The sequence below is a fragment of the Geotrypetes seraphini genome, chromosome 11 (assembly GCF_902459505.1).
Source record: "Geotrypetes seraphini chromosome 11, aGeoSer1.1, whole genome shotgun sequence".
In the NCBI taxonomy this organism is placed as follows: Eukaryota; Metazoa; Chordata; class Amphibia; order Gymnophiona; family Dermophiidae; genus Geotrypetes; species Geotrypetes seraphini.
In genome coordinates, this window is record NC_047094.1 from 12,359,658 (window position 1) to 12,375,301 (window position 15,644).

Below are 15,644 nucleotides of genomic sequence, written 5' to 3' on the forward strand. Positions count from 1 at the left end.
TCAAGTTGTATTAAAGTCCATCTCAGGAACATCAACTCTCCACAGAGTATTTTGTTTTGGTCACACAGTTTTCCTGACCAACAGGATCCTTCGGAAAATTCTCACACGCATCTGCTGTTTTAATTTTGTGTCATCGGTAAATCTGATCACCTCACTGATTGTGCCTTTCTCTAGGCCACTTATAAATATGTTAAACAGCGCTGGTCCCTGTACAGATCCCCCGGGGCTGTCCTATTGTCTTTATTTTCCGTTTGGAAAACGGACCATTTAGCTCTACTCACCGTTTCCTGCCCTGTAGCTGGTTTCTTATCCATAAAAGGGCATTGCCTCCGATCCCATGGCTTTAATGTCCTGAAATGGCTCTCACAAAGGATTTTAGCAAATGCCTTTGAAAATATAAATACACCAAATCAGCTGGTTCGCCTTTGTGTCCATCCATCTTCAAAAAGTTTAATAAATTGGCACGACAAGACTTCCTTTTGCTAGACCCATTTTGGCTCATTCCATACGACCTATATGTATGGTCAGTAGTATTGGGGGGGGGGGGTTTGTTAATGAGAATCAAAACTATATCCAATTTTTGCCAAACTTTTGCCTTCTCATTTGCAAAAATTTGGAATGAGCTTCTGTCTGAGGTTAGATTACTTTCTCAATTACCAATCTTTTGGAAAATGTTAAAAACTCACTTATTTCAGAAATATTTAACAGATTCATCCATTTCTAATGGTTGGAGTAGAGATTATCTTTCATTTTTCTTGGTTTAAGGAAATCTTGTTAACCAAGTTGAGCCCTTTCTGAGGGCTGAATCGTTATATAAAACTAAAGATTGGATTGGATTTTGGAATTGTTTCTACCATTTTGCCTTGCATATACAGTATATTAGACTCACTGGTCTATAGTTTCCCAGATCATCCCTACAATCCTATTTTAAAATCGGCATTACCTTGGCCACCCTCCAATTCTCAGGTACTCTGGCTGTTTTGAACAACAGGTTACAGAGTACTAATAATAAGTTAGCAATTTTATGTTTAATTCTTTCAGGACTCTGGTGACTACCGTCTGGTCCTGGTGATCTGTTCATTTTTAGCTGCTCAGTTTCCTTTATAATATCTCCTTTTACTAAGGTGCGCTAGCGGTTTTAGTGCATGCGCTAGAAGCTAACGCCTCTGAGCTGGCATTAGTTTTTCCACGTAGCATGGGGGTTAGTGCACGCTAATCTGCAGCGCGCACTAAAAACGCTACCACAGCTTAGTAAAAGGAGCCCACAATGACTTACTGTTGTTGCTCTGAGTCATTATTATGGGTATGACTTCAATATTCTCTTCAGTAAAGACTGAAATAAATTCACTTACAGGGCAATTCTATAAACAGGCACTCAGAGGTGTGAGTGTGGCAGGAGGGGAGGACAAAGAGATGAAGCTAGATATGGCAGTAAATGTAGCTGGGTTTATTGGAACAAAAAATGACTCGACACGACATCTAAAATAAAATTTTTATTTGTTTGAGAAGTTTTACTGGTTTGACAATGTTTTTGAATGATTTTACATTTTTATTTTCAATTATACCTATGTATGCATCCACAGAGTTTACTCTTATATATTTTACCTGTATTTGGGACACCACATTTTTTGCATGTTTTTATATGTTGCATGTTTTACATGTTGTTTTTATATGTTGCATGTTTTTATATGTTTTTATACATTGCATGTTTTTATAGATTGCATGTTTTTATATGTTGCATGTTTTTATATGTTTTTATACATTGCATGTTTTTATAGATTGCATGTTTTTAGATGTTGCATATTTTTATATGTTGTATGTTTTTATAGATTGCATGGTTTTATATGTTGCATGTCTTTATATGTTTTTATAGACTGCATGTTTTTAAAGGTTGCATATTTTTATATGTTGTATGTTTTTATAGATTGCATGGTTTTATAGGTTGCATGTTTTTATAGATTTGGTAATGTTTATTTTTATATGTTAAGTTAGACTCCTGATGTAGGCCTCCTGGCTGAAACATGGATCGTGTCGAGTCATTTTTTGTTCCAATAAACCCAGATACATTTATTGTCCTATTTTTATTTATTTGTTCCATTTTCTATACTGTTCTCCCCAGGGAGTTCAGAACAGTTTACATGAATTTACTCAGGTACTGAAGCATTTGTCCCCGACTGTCCCAGCAGGCTCACAATCTACCTAATGTACCTGGGGCAATGGGAGGGATTAAGTTTGAACATAGAAACATAGAAATAGACGGCAGATAAGGGCCACGGCCCATCTAGTCTGCCCACCGCAATGACCCTCCCCCACCTAACTCAGTGAATAGATCCCACGTGTCTATCCCATTTGGCCTTACAATCAGGCACGCTGCTGGCCTCGGTGACCTGAAGTGGAAGATTGTTCCAGCGGTCAACCACTCTTTCAGTGAAAAAGAATTTCCTGGTGTCACTGTGCAGTTTCCCTCCCCTGATTTTCCACGGGTGCCCCCTGGTTGACGTGGGACCCTTGAGAAGGAAGATATCTTCTTCCACTTCGATGCGACCCGTGAGATACTTGAACGTCTCGATCATGTCTTCCCTCTCTCTGCGTTCCTCGAGTGAGTAGAGCTGTAACTTATCCAGCCTTTCCTCATACGGGAGATCCTTGAGACCTGCGATCATCCGGGTGGCCATTCTCTGGACCGACTCTAGTCTCAGCACATCTTTTCGGTAATGCGGCCTCCAAAATTGCACACAACCTCAGGGTGCCAAGGTTGTAGCTTTAACCACTGTGCCACACGTCTCTTTGTCCTTCTGGTTGCTGATTTTGCCTTTGCGGTGGTGCTGTCTTCTGTTGTCCTGCAGAACAAGGATGGGCCATGGATGCATCGCCAATGTGCCCAACTCATAGAATGCATTTGTTGCATGCATTGTTTGTCCACTTACACCGGATATTGACCTGGCATAAGTGATTGCATCTAACCTTTGATGCACCAAAGCAGGTATGTTCTAGTATTATATAATGACTTAGGCATGCCTTATAGAATCGGCACGAACTATGCTCCATTATGATGCCTGGACTGTCCTCCCGAGGAAGGTGGCGGACACAAATAGTGATGGAATTGAAAAATGCATGGGATAAAAACAGAGGATCCATATATGGAAAGAGAATGGGATCAAAACCAAATTTAATGGTGCTCAGACTGCAACTCCAGTAGTTAGAGGTCTGCCCAGAACTGGTCTTACTCCTACAGTTTGTGTTTCAAAAATGGCAAAGTACAGATCACACACAAATGTAAAAAATTACACATATCACATCATGTGATATGCTATGAGTGATTCTTGGCAGGAGAGGGGGATACATTCAACAACGAGACTAGAGAAGACCCCTTTCCATGTTTATCCAAATGTATTTAGTCCAATAAAAAGGTCTAGGGTACAGCCAGTTGATTGGCCTTTATGTCTTATTGAGATGTGGAATTTGCCACATTGTCATCATAAAACTCCTGCAGTTCTGTGCACGTGCTCCAGATTTAAGGACCTAAAACGGAAGCATTTTCACATAGATACACAATCAGGAAAGCCCTTTAGTATGTCTGGCCCGAATGAGTGCGGGAGGCTGAGAAGGGGCAGGGGCATTGGGAAGCCAGGGCAGGGCATAGCTGAGGGGCCATGTTGTGAGAGCTGTTCCTTCCCTGTTCAGCTTGAAAGGCAGGGAGGGAGAGCAGGAAAGAATAGAACAGAGGTCCCTGTCTTCCCCTATAATGGCCTATTCATCTGCTCACAAAGACCACTGTAAAGACCCGTGAGCTAAACAAACAGAGAGGCTTCCTCATCAGCTCTCGGGGAGCACAGGATTCACACTTCTGCTGGGGCTTTAAGGACAGTTTGTGGAGCAAGGGACTGGAGACTACAGGAGGCCACATTTTATGCCCTTGTGGAAAGAATCTTTTGTAAAAAGGTGCATTGGTATATTTTGTTGTATATGCATGCATTAGTATGCATGGCAACAGGGGACAGGGTGTGCATATATGCACACCACAGGTAGGCATTTTCAGGGGCGTAGTTTGGGCAGGATGAAGGGGTGTGCATAGGAGTAGCAGACGTCCAGATGTACCTGGACATGTCCTGTTTTTAGAGGACTGTCTCTGAGTGTCCGGACAGGTTTTCAGAACCCAGCGGTTTATCCGGGCTTTGAAAACCGATTGGCTGTGTCGGGAGGGCATCGGTGCGTGCGTGGATGCGACGCGAAAGTTACATGCATGCGTGTGACGTCGTTGCATTGCATCCGGGCATGCGCAGACGCAGCCCCGAAGAGACGAGATTTGCGTGGGGCAGGAGTAGGGGGATGAATGGGGCGGGGCCACTCGTCCTCTTTTTATTTTGGGGGGACATAAAAATCTGGGAACCCCAGTTGTGTGCCCACGTTTACACCATAAACATATATTATACATTCCAAAGAAAACAAAAACAGTGGCATATCTGATTGTCCTTCCTTAGACCAGAAACAAGGGAGAGTTGGCTCAGAGTTATAAGAAGCTTATTAAATAAGAAGAAAAGAAAATACAGTGGTACCTTGAATTACGAGCATAATCCGTTCCAGGATCATGTTCGTAATCCAAAATGCTCATTTATCAAAGCGAGCTTCCCCATAGGAAATAATGGAAACTCGCTTTGATGCATTCCCCCCCCCCCCCCACGAGAACCGGCATTGCTCCCCCCGAAGGCCCCCCTGCGATCCGGCACACCCCCCCCCCCTGCGATTTGGCATCCCCCTGCCACGATCCGGCAACCCCCCCACGCGATTGGGCACCCCCGCCATGATCCGGCACCCCCCCCCCCCCGAAGCTTCTTATCCTCATCTGAGCACTGGCATATGCTGTGCTTGGTGCTGGTGCCCGAAGATCGGCCTCCTCTTCTGCTGGGCCTTGAGCATCTGAGCATGCTCAAGGCCTGCGAGTTCACGTTCTGAACTCGCAGGCCTTGAGCATGCTCAGATGCTCAAGGCCTAGCAGAAGAGGAGGCCGATCTTCGGGCACCGGCACCAAGCACAGGACATGCCGGTGCCGGTGCCCAGATGAGGCTAAGAAGCGTCGGAGGGGGGGGGGGTGCCGGATCGTGGCAGAGAGGTGCCCAATCGCATCGGGGGGGTGCCGGATCGTGACGGAGGGGGGGTGCCTAATCGCGTCGGGGGGGTGCCAGATCACGTTGGCGGGGGTGGGTGCCGGATCGTGGGGGGGGGAGGGTGCCTGATTGCGGGGGGGGCGCTCGTAAATCGAGCCATGCTCGGTTTCCGAGACACCAATTTTGCAAATGTTTTGCTCGCCTTGCAAAGCACTCGCAAACCGGTGCACTCGTAAACCGAGGTGCCACTGTATTTTGCTTCATCTTTACAATTAAGTCTCTACAAACCATCTCAGTGAGACAGATGATGCAACTCATAGGTCAAATGACATCTACAGTTCATATTACTCCCATTGCAAGACTTCATTTCAGATCAGCTCAGTGGGCTCTAGCATCTGGAAAAGTGGAGACTTAGAGGGGACAACCTTACCTCCCCTCTTCGGAACTTGAGCTCTCTCTAAGTTTTCCGCAAACATCTGAAAACCTGGCTTTTCTCAAAAAATGTAAGTCTCCCTCCAATTTAGGAATCAAGGAAACTCTTATATCTTGGCATCCCAAGTCCTCTAAATTTTCTTCACACTTCTACCTCTAACCCTCTGTTGTAGTTCCTTCCTATTTCTCCTACTGTAAACCGTGTCGAGCTCTACGAACGTGGAGATGATGCGGTATACAAACCTAAGGATTAGATTAGATTAGATTAGATTAGAAACTTATAAGATCATGAAGGGTATGGAGAAGATAGAGAAGGACAGATTCTTCAGACTAGCGGGGGCAATAAAAACAAGAGGGCATTCGCAAAAATTGAAAGGAGACAGATTCAAAACAAATGCTAGGAAGTTCTTCTTCACTCAGAGGGTGGTGGACACCTGGAATGGGCACCAGAGGAGGTGGCAGGGCAGAGTACGATTTTGGGTTTCAAAATGGGATTAGATGATTTCCTGAAGGAAAAGGGGATTGAAGGGTATAGTTAGAGGGTTACCATACAGGATATTAAAGGATTAAGGAATAGAATGTTTTAGGTATAAGATCACTTACAGGTCATGGACCTGGGGGGGCCGCCGCAGGAGCGGACTGCTGGGCATGATGGACCCATGGTCTGACTCGGCAGAGGCCATGCTTACGTTCTTATGGAGCAGATTTAAAAGGGTGACTTGGCATTTAGGTGCTTTTGAGGCTGGTTCAGAGAGTCTATTTTACAAGGTCACATAGAGGTCAAGGTTGCCTTGATAAACATAGATGCCTTTTAGGACTTCTAATGTCGGAGACCTGCTATGGAATCAGCCCCATAATTCAAGGCACTCTAATGCAGTGGCGTTGTAATGGGGGGAGCACCATCATGGGGGGGGGGGCGGTACCCCTCCTCCTTCCGCTGAGGCCACATCCGGGTGCTGTGCATAGAAAGTGACGTCGGAGGAAGAGGACGCGGTTGCAAGGAACACAAAGTTGTTGGTCGCGGCAGTGAACAAGTAGAGGTGCGGGGGAAGGGAAGGAGGCGTGTGCGCGGCAGGGGGTATCGGGGAAGGCTTTGGAGGCGGAGATGAGGGTGGGGGTGGGGCACCTCGCACGCTCGCTACACCACTGCTCTAGTTTGAGGCTAGTAAAAAAAAAACAACAACCCAGCAAAAATGGACACCAAACGCATGCGCAGACCATCTACAGGGAAAGCAGACGATATGTGCATGCGTCAGGATCGCACACTAGCAATCTGTGCTGTCGGAGGGGGGCGTTCCTCCAATCGCCCTCATTTTAATTTTTTTGTTTCGTGAATTGGTCGGGCCTGCACAGATCAAGCGCAGAGAGTCAGGTTAGTGAATCTAGCCCTTTGTTTAATAAAGGTATTTTCCAATGGAAGAAAAATCCTTTTATAGGACCCATAACTTCTTCACCGTTGTATAGACAGTCCCCGGGTTAAGAACGAGTTACGTTTTTAAAGCTGTTCTTAAGTTGGATTTGTATGTAACTCAGAACTTGTAGATTTTAAGATTCTTGCTGCTTACCTCTGCTCCCAGCTCCCTACTACTGTGCACAACCACACACTGTTCTTAATATGGCCATGCATCAGTCCTGAATCTGCTACAGGAGAAGTGGAGCAGTAATAATAATAATAAATAATAATAATAATCAGTTTCTATACCGCAAGGCCGTAAAGTTCTATGCTGTTTACAATAGTTTTTAAAAAGACAAAAGAAGTTGACTAGAACTAAAAAAGTTAAAAAAGCCAATAATTAGAGACACTAAAATGATCAAAATAGTGCATAATAAAATTTTTACAAATTAGCTGCCTAAATACTTTGAAAACAGATGTTTTTAGATGTCTCCTAAATTCCCCATAAGTGTCAGTAAGCAAAAGCAATTGTGGAGAGAACAAGAGGGGATCGATTCCGTACAAACGTAAGGAAGTTCTTCTTTACCCAGAGAGTGGTAGACAACTGGAACGCTTTTCCGGAGTCTGTCGTGGGGGAAAACACCCTCCAGGGATTCAAGACGAAGTTAGACAAGTTCCTGCTGAACCAGAACGTACGCAGGTAGGGCTAGTCTCAGTTAGGGCGCTGGTCTTTGACCAGAGGGCTGCCGTGTGGGCGGACTGCTGGGCGCGATAGACCACTGGTCTGACCCAGTAGCGGTAACAAAGACTTATGTGTCTTGTTTGCTCTTGTGTATGTTACCACGTAATCCATTCTGGGCTCCTTGGGGAGAACGGTATATAAATCTAATTAATTAATTAATTACATACATACATGCATACTGCTCAGTGAAATCAAATGAAGCGTTCTTAAGTACGAGTCATACTTAAGTCAGGCATCTGTATCCTGGGGACTGCCTGTATTGTATATTTGTAAAAAAAAAAAAAATGCAACTGGATGGTAAGCATTGTAGGGCCCAGTAGTCAGCCGGCAGCAATCAATGTTTTGCTGACCGCTGTCAATATTATACCAGGCTCCAGCATTGAATCTCCGGGTATATGGAGACAGCCAAATTGTAACTGGTTTCCTGTAATTTGTAGCATTTAACTGGGGTCTGCTCTTTATGCAGTTCCCCAGTCATGGTACGTGGGCTTGTGCGCATCTGTGAAGCTGAAAGCTACGCCGTCGGTGGTTTCGCTACCAGCAGGGCCTCCCAAGGCGGACAGGTTTCAACGGAGATGTCAGACTAACGATGTACCACCCATCTGGGCAGCGCTGGAGGTGGAGGATGCGACAACCTTGAATTTATACTGTGCAGAAGAAAGGCTCAGCAATCCACTTCTCTGGATTCTGCCACGAAAACTTGACAATGTTCATCGAGTCGCTAGGACTCGAACACTAGTCGATGGCACCTAACATTTCTGCAGTTAACTTTAACTGGTTAAGTGCCGAATATCACACTTAACATAGAAACATAGAAATAGACGGCAGATAAGGGCCATGGCCCATCTAGTCTGCCCACCCCAATGACCCTCCCCTACCTTTCTCTGTGAATAGATTCCACGTGTCGATCCCATTTGGCCTTAAAATCAGGCACGCTGCTGGCCTCAATCACCTGAAGTGGAAGACTATTCCAGCGATCAACCACCCTTTCAGTGAAAAAGAATTTCCTGGTGTCCCCGTGCAGTTTCCCGCCCCTGATTTTCCACGGATGCCCCCTTGTTGTCGCGGGACCCTTGAAAAAGAAGATATCTTCTTCCACCTCGATGCAGCCCGTGAGATACTTGAATGTCTCGATCATGTCACCCCTCTCTCTGCGTTCCTCAAGTGAGTACAGCTGCAACTTATCCAGCCGTTCCTCGTACGGGAGATCCTTCAGTCCCGAGACCATCCGGGTGGCCATTCTCTGTAATGCTGCCAACTTTGCTCCCAGAAACCCCCCAAAGTATCTGCTTGCAGCATGGAGGCCAACCAGACATTTTCAGGTGTACTATCTGGTTCAGTGCCACTGAAAATGCTTGGTTAGTCCCAGACCGGCACCTCTCCTAGCCATTTCAATATTAGAAATTCATAACAGAGGTATGAAAAGTCCACAGCAGTGCAGACGTAGAGATAAGAAGATGATCTCAAATATAATAGACGTAAGAGGCTTTATTGAAAAATGCCTTCAAAAACACCCTATGTGGCTACGTTTCACCCAAAATAGGGAAGAAAGCGAAAGAGCAGGTAAAGGGGTTTGGGGCTTGATATACTGCTTTTTCTGTCTGGTTTACGTGGGGCAAAGAAGTGTTAGGTAGGAAGTGTTGTCCAGAGTCAAGGAGCTGTGGTGAGAATTGAACTCACAACTTCAGGGTGTGGAGACAGTTGCTCTAACCACTAGGTCACTCCATTCCAAGAAAAGAGGGAAAGAACTGGGAAGAAAGGGGAAGGGAAAGAGTTGGAAGAAAGGGCAGTGGAATTTGGGAAGAAAGGGGGAGGGGGAATCGGGGAACGGAAAAGAGCTGGAAAGAAAAGGGGAAGAGAATTTGTCTTGGTCGATCTCTCCTGCTGAGTTGGATATCCTACAATGGATTCTCTTAAAGTGTGTTAGGGAGGGAACATTACCCCCGTTTTAGGCAGGCCGAGAACAAAGGGAGAAGGCGTCAAGCGGTGAAGGAAACATTTCTGGAATAGTTCAGAGAGCACACGAGCGGGGCTGCTCCTTTGGGAGACTGGGACAGGAATTTGCTCAGGGAAGAGCCGGTTTATGCAGGATGCTGTGGAAAAGGAGTTCATTTAGATCAGCCTCTCTTTGAGATCAGAGAGAATGCCGGAACCACGAGTCCAGAATGGCCATTTTCTTGCCCTTTGGCTAAGAGTGAGAACCTGTCCAACATAGAGGAGAGGAAGTTAATGGTTAATGGAGTCCAATTCAAATGCTCTTGCCTGGCTTTTAAGATTATTCACGGCATCCTTCCTTCCCTAATCCCACTTTCTTTCAACTCCTCGTGCCCTCACTCCACCAGGATCGCCCACAAATTAAAACTATCCTTCCCCTCCCTACATGGTATTCTCCGCACAGGTAAACTGGGAAAATCACAGGTCTCTGGAATGACCTTACTATCCCGCTGCGGAACCTGAGCTCCCTCCATTTATTCCGCAAACAACTAAAAACCTGGCTCTTCTCTAACATGTAATTTCTTTTTTCCCTTACTTTTCCACTCAATTTATAAACTTATGTAAACCTTTTCCTACCCTTTCTCATTTTTAAGTTCTTGTAAACCGTGCCGAGCTCTACTTCCGTGGAGATGATGCGGTATATAAACTTAAGGTTTCGTTTCGTTTACTAACTGACCCCATTGTTTCCCTCTTGCTTAAAAAAAAACAAAACAAAACTTTAGCCTTTCAAACAAAAATAACAAATGAGCATTCTACCGTCCGCTGCAGATATGTCAATACCCATTCTTGTCTCTATGATTTATTTTCTTCGATTCTGCAAAGCACATTCTCTATAAGTTGTAAGTTCTTGATCCTATAGCTTTGTGTTTTGATCCTGTAGCATGTTATTCTCTGTAGCGTATGTATCTCTGTTCCTGAAAACTTTGTGTATCTATCCTAGGACGGACTGTAAAAATGAATGAATAAATAAATAAAAATGTTGTTTTGTTTTTTTTTTTATAAATTTCTTTATTCATTTTTTCATATTACAACAAGTGTATCAGAAAAATACATATAATCTTATAAACACACACTTGATTTTCCTTCATGAATACTTTAAGTACAATATATCATATTTATATTCATATTTTTATAATGTTTTAGATAATATGTAAATCATTTAATATGTATGACAAATATAAATAAAATAACCCCCCCCCCAAGCCCTCCCTTCCTATTTCAGAAAATCTAACCTAATACTTCAAAATGCATTAATTAATTCATACATATTGTAAGGTAAATAAAATAATACCCACCCACATCCCCCTCTTAACAAATCTCTTATTATGGGAAAATGTTATCAATCATTACAAAAATCTGCTAATGGTCTCCAAATCTTCAGAAATTTACCAAGATAACCTTTCTGTGTTGCTATTGTGCGCTCCATTTTATATATACCGAATTCCACCAAAAGTTATAACTTAATCTGTCATAATTTTTCCAGTTACATGTTATTTGTTGAATTGCAACTCCAGTTAATATGAATAAAAGTTTATTATTATGTGACGAAATTTGACTTTTTGTTCTCATTGTTGTGCCAAATAAAATAGTATCATATGTTGTTTTAATTTAACTCTGTTTCTCTTATTCACATTATTTCATGTGTATTAGTGCTAACATTTGAATGGCTAATCCAAGATATCAAATAACCCGAGAGCCTGAGGAAAAAAGGCATTGACCAAAAAGGGAGGACCCAATCCCTAAAGGATTTTGTGGCTTATCCTGGGACCCTGGTAAGAAAGAGCCCCTGCCGGCTCGGGGGCTTTTCATGGTTCATTTGCCATTCTGGTGGCTGGAGAGGGTGGCTAGGACTGTCTTATCGCTGGCTCCAGACGGATCCATCTATTGTTTCTAAAGAAAAGAGTTCATTTATCAGCACTGAGAATAGGGCCTGTCTACTGCAGCTCCACCTCCCTCCCACTCACCCACCCACCCACCCGCTCCCCCAACCTCCCCTCAGCGCTGAACTCTCTTGGCGGTTGTTAGCAGAAGATCGCTAAACTCTGCAGTAGAGCTGTCAAAACGTATCCTTTCGGTCTTTCACCTTTTCTCCAGGCTAGATTCACTAAGGGCACGGATCGGATTCGATCCGTGAGGGATCCGATCCATGACTGGGGGGCTGATTCACGAAGCACCCTCGTGCGCATGAGGGCGATCGGAATCATGCCCCCAACTGACTGCAGGGATCGCTGACTATCTGGAGATGGTCTGCGCATGCATTGGCCCTCCGTGCCCGGCAGAGCTTTTAACTTTTCTTAAAAACTTTTTTTTTTTTTGCGAGCCCGTGGTTTTAATACGCTTTAAACCCGCGGGTTAAAACTATGGACTTGCACTGCGAGGAAGAGAGCAGATGGGGCAGAGAGCAGGGCGGCAGAAGGACCTGAGCAGTTGCTTATTTTTGGATCGGTCAGCCCAGCCCAATTTTTTTTTTAGTGAATCGCAGCCTGCCTACATTTGAATGCTGTTCCCCCTCATTTGCATGCGCGGATCGGAGGATGATCGGGACAGAGGTTAGTGAATCGGGTCGGAGGAAAATTGGATCGTAAAGGGGTCGCTTAGTGGTCGGAACTTGATAGGTAGGCTTAGTGAATCTTCTAGACCAGTGGTTCCCAAACCTGTCCTGGGGGACCCACAGCCAGTCAGGTTTTCAAGATATCCCTAATGAATATGCATGAGAGAGATTTGCATATAATGGAAGTGACATGTATGCAAATCTCTCTCATGCATATTCATTAGGGATATCTTTGAAAACCTGACTGGCTGGGGGGTCCCCCAGGACAGGTTTGGGAACCACTGTTCTAGACCATAGTACAGGCTCACGATCCTTTATCCAAAATTCTAAAACCCCAAAAGCCGAAATTTTTTTGTAAAGTTGATGCATTACTAATTTGAACAAATAAAGCTCACTTTTAACAGCAAAAGTAAAACCTGGCTCCAAAGCCATCTTAAAGACTTCACTCTATTTTGGTATTAGTTCAGTTTTTTTTAATCTTAGCTCACACCGGTGTACCTCTGAGGTGTCGCCAATGGCTGCAGCAGGGCGCAGGCTTCTCTCAGTCATGTCCAGCTGGAAAGAAAACAGGAAGTGATGTCAGTAAGGCAGGATGCAGCAGAGAAAACCCTGCGCGGTCACAACAGCCAATGAATATGAATTGCTGATGCCACTGTCAACACCTCATTCCAAAAACCGAAAAATTCTAAAGTACGAAAATTCTCTGGCCCTGTTCTGCTTGTCACTTGCTTTACAATATCAGCTATGGTTGTTCTGGGTGGGGAGGGGAAAGAGACAGCCAGCGCTTGGCATTGAATTTCAGGGGGGGGGGGAGGCAGCTGAAATACATCTGGCTAAGCCAAAATTCATCAGCTGGCTGGCTAAGTCCTAGAGGCCAAAGATAAACCTGGTTTTTAGGGGGTCCATCTGGCCGCTGAACTTGGCCAGCCGCAGAATATTGGCCACTATCATGTGACATAGACCCGTGTTTCTCAACTTCTTCAAGCCAAGTACCCCCTAAGTCTAACAATACCACCCAAGCTCTGCCCTAGATCCCGCCCCATAATAATAGTACTAATTGTAATGCAATTTCTTCCATTCATTTTTCATAAACACACAATATAAGCTTATTAACAATACATAAGAACATAAGCAATGCCTCTGCTGGGTCAGACCTGAGGTCCATCGTGCCCAGCAGTCCGCTCACGCGGTGGCCCAACAGGTCCAGGACCTGTGCAGTAATCCTCTATCTATACCCCTCTATCCCCTTTTCCAGCAGGAAGTTGTCCAATCCTTTCTTGAACCCCAGTACCGTGCTCTGCCCTATTACGTCCTCTGGAAGCGCTTTCCAGGTGTCCACCACACGTTGGGTAAAGAAGAACTTCCTAGCATTTGTTTTGAATCTGTCCCTTTTCAACTTTTCCGAATGCCCTCGTGTTCTTTTATTATTCGAAAGTTTGAAGAATCTGTCCCTCTCTACTCTCTCTATGCCCTTCATGATCTTGTAAGTTTCTATCATATCCCCTCTAAGTACATCAATACTCCAGCTCATGAGCACCCTCATGCTGTGTCAGCTGAGGACTTCCTCTGAAGGTAGCCCAGAGGTCCCTTTCGCCAAGCATGGCAGACAGTAGCAGCGTCCCTTAGTCACAGATACTGGCACCTCAGTGGCTCTGGGATGCTGCCAGCGACTGCTGTGCTTGCTGGAGGGAAGCTCTGGTTGACTCTGGAGGAGGTCCTCAGCTGGCGGCGCTCGGGGATCCACACCAGCCACAGCAAGGGTCAGCAAGTACTTCAACACTGGAGAAATGAAGCTAGAAATGCATTTCCTCTTCTGTTGAACACAATACAATGACTTCTGCTATATACATTTCCCAAAGAGCTCAGATCACACCCGCAGCTTAACCGTGAGCAAAAACCCTCATAATGTGTTCACTTAGAAAGAATTATATACCAACTAGTTTTTTAGCCCGTTACATTAACGGGTGCTAGCAGCCCTTCTTCCTTACTTGTTTCTCCCCCCTGTCCAGCAACACCCCTCCCTTCTCTGCTCCCACTATCTAGCAGCAGCGCTTCTCCCTAACTTTTACCTCCCCCTATCCAGCAGCACCCCTTCCCTGCTCCCCCTGTCCAGCGGTAGCGCTTCTCCCTAACTTTTACCTCCCCCCTGTTCAACAGCACCCCTTCCCTGCTTCCCCTGTCCAGCAGTAGCGCTTTTCCCTAACTTTTCCCTCTCCCCTGTCCAGCAGCACCATTTGTTCCAAATTTCAGCGGTCTCTCCCTATCATTGGGCCCTCTCCTCCTCTTCCCGTTGCCACGGGGTATTTTTTTTTCGTGTAGGCCGTCATTGTTTATTTTTTTTCTGTTGAGGCTGGCTTCCAACTCGCTGAAACCGTCGCCTGCGCCGCACGCCGCAAACAGCCGCACGCACCGCAAATAGAATACGGCCACGGAAGCACACATCACAGCGGCAGGGATCACGGCCTCCTAAGTGCGCATGTGCGCTCAGGGCTTTATTATAGAGGATATCCCAAAAGGTCCACGTAAAATACAAAACAACTTTTTCTATTACTATCTCTACCAGAACAGGAGCCTGAGACTTTTTGAGCCGTTTTACCCACTACGGGTCTTTTTTTGAACCAATGTTCAAAAGCTCACGTTCTCTTCATTGGCCCAAGTTCCACCCGACCACCTACTTATCGTGACTTTATTTTATTCAATTCAATTCAATCTAATCTTTTTCTTTAAGAAATTTATTTTTATGAAAAACCGGAAAAAAAATGCCGGAATTGTCTCAGGTGGTGTAATTAACACAGAGATACTCTCACACGTTTTTATAAGTCGCAATAAGTAGGTGGTTGGGTGGAATTTGGGCCAATGAGGTGAATGTGAGCTTTTGAACATTGGTTCAAAAAAAGACCCGTAATGGGTAAAATGGCTCAAAAAGTCTCAGGCTCCTTTTCTGGTAGAGATCGTAATAGAAAAAGTTGTTTTGTATTTTACGTGGACCTTTTGGGATACCCTCTATAATAAAGCCCTGAGCGCGCATGCGCACTTAGGAGGCCGTGATCCCTGCCGCTGTGATGTGTGCTTCCGTGGCCATATTCTATTTGCGGTGCGTGCAGCTGTTTGAGGTGTGTGGCGCAGGCGACGGGTTCAGCGGGTTGGAAGCTGGCCTCATCAGGAAAAAAATAACCAATGCCGGCCTACACGAAAAAAAAACCAAAAAATGCGGCAACGGGAAGAGGAGGAGAGGGCCCAATGATAGGGAGAGACCGTTGAAATTTGGAACAAATGGTGCTGCTGGACAGGGGGAAGGGAAAAGGAAGGGATAATGGCTACTGCTGGACAGGGGGGCAGGGAAGGGGTGCTGCTGGATAGGGGGAGGTAAAACCAATGGAGAAGGGCTACTGCTGAACACAGGGAGCAGTGAAGGGGTGCTGCTAG

General features: G+C 45.1%; 1 long non-coding RNA gene across 1 annotated transcript in view; it reads right to left on the reverse strand.

Annotated features, from left to right (window-relative positions):
- Positions 1–11,180: 11,180 nt before the first annotated feature.
- The window catches only part of LOC117369438, a 44,854-nt gene continuing 40,390 nt past the window's right edge, over positions 11,181–15,644 (reverse strand). Inside the window, exons 2-3 of the long non-coding RNA XR_004541142.1 lie at positions 12,717–12,773; positions 11,181–11,557 (exon numbers count right to left, since the gene is read on the reverse strand). This is a non-coding gene — a long non-coding RNA (uncharacterized LOC117369438). The remainder of the gene's footprint in view (positions 11,558–12,716; positions 12,774–15,644) is intronic.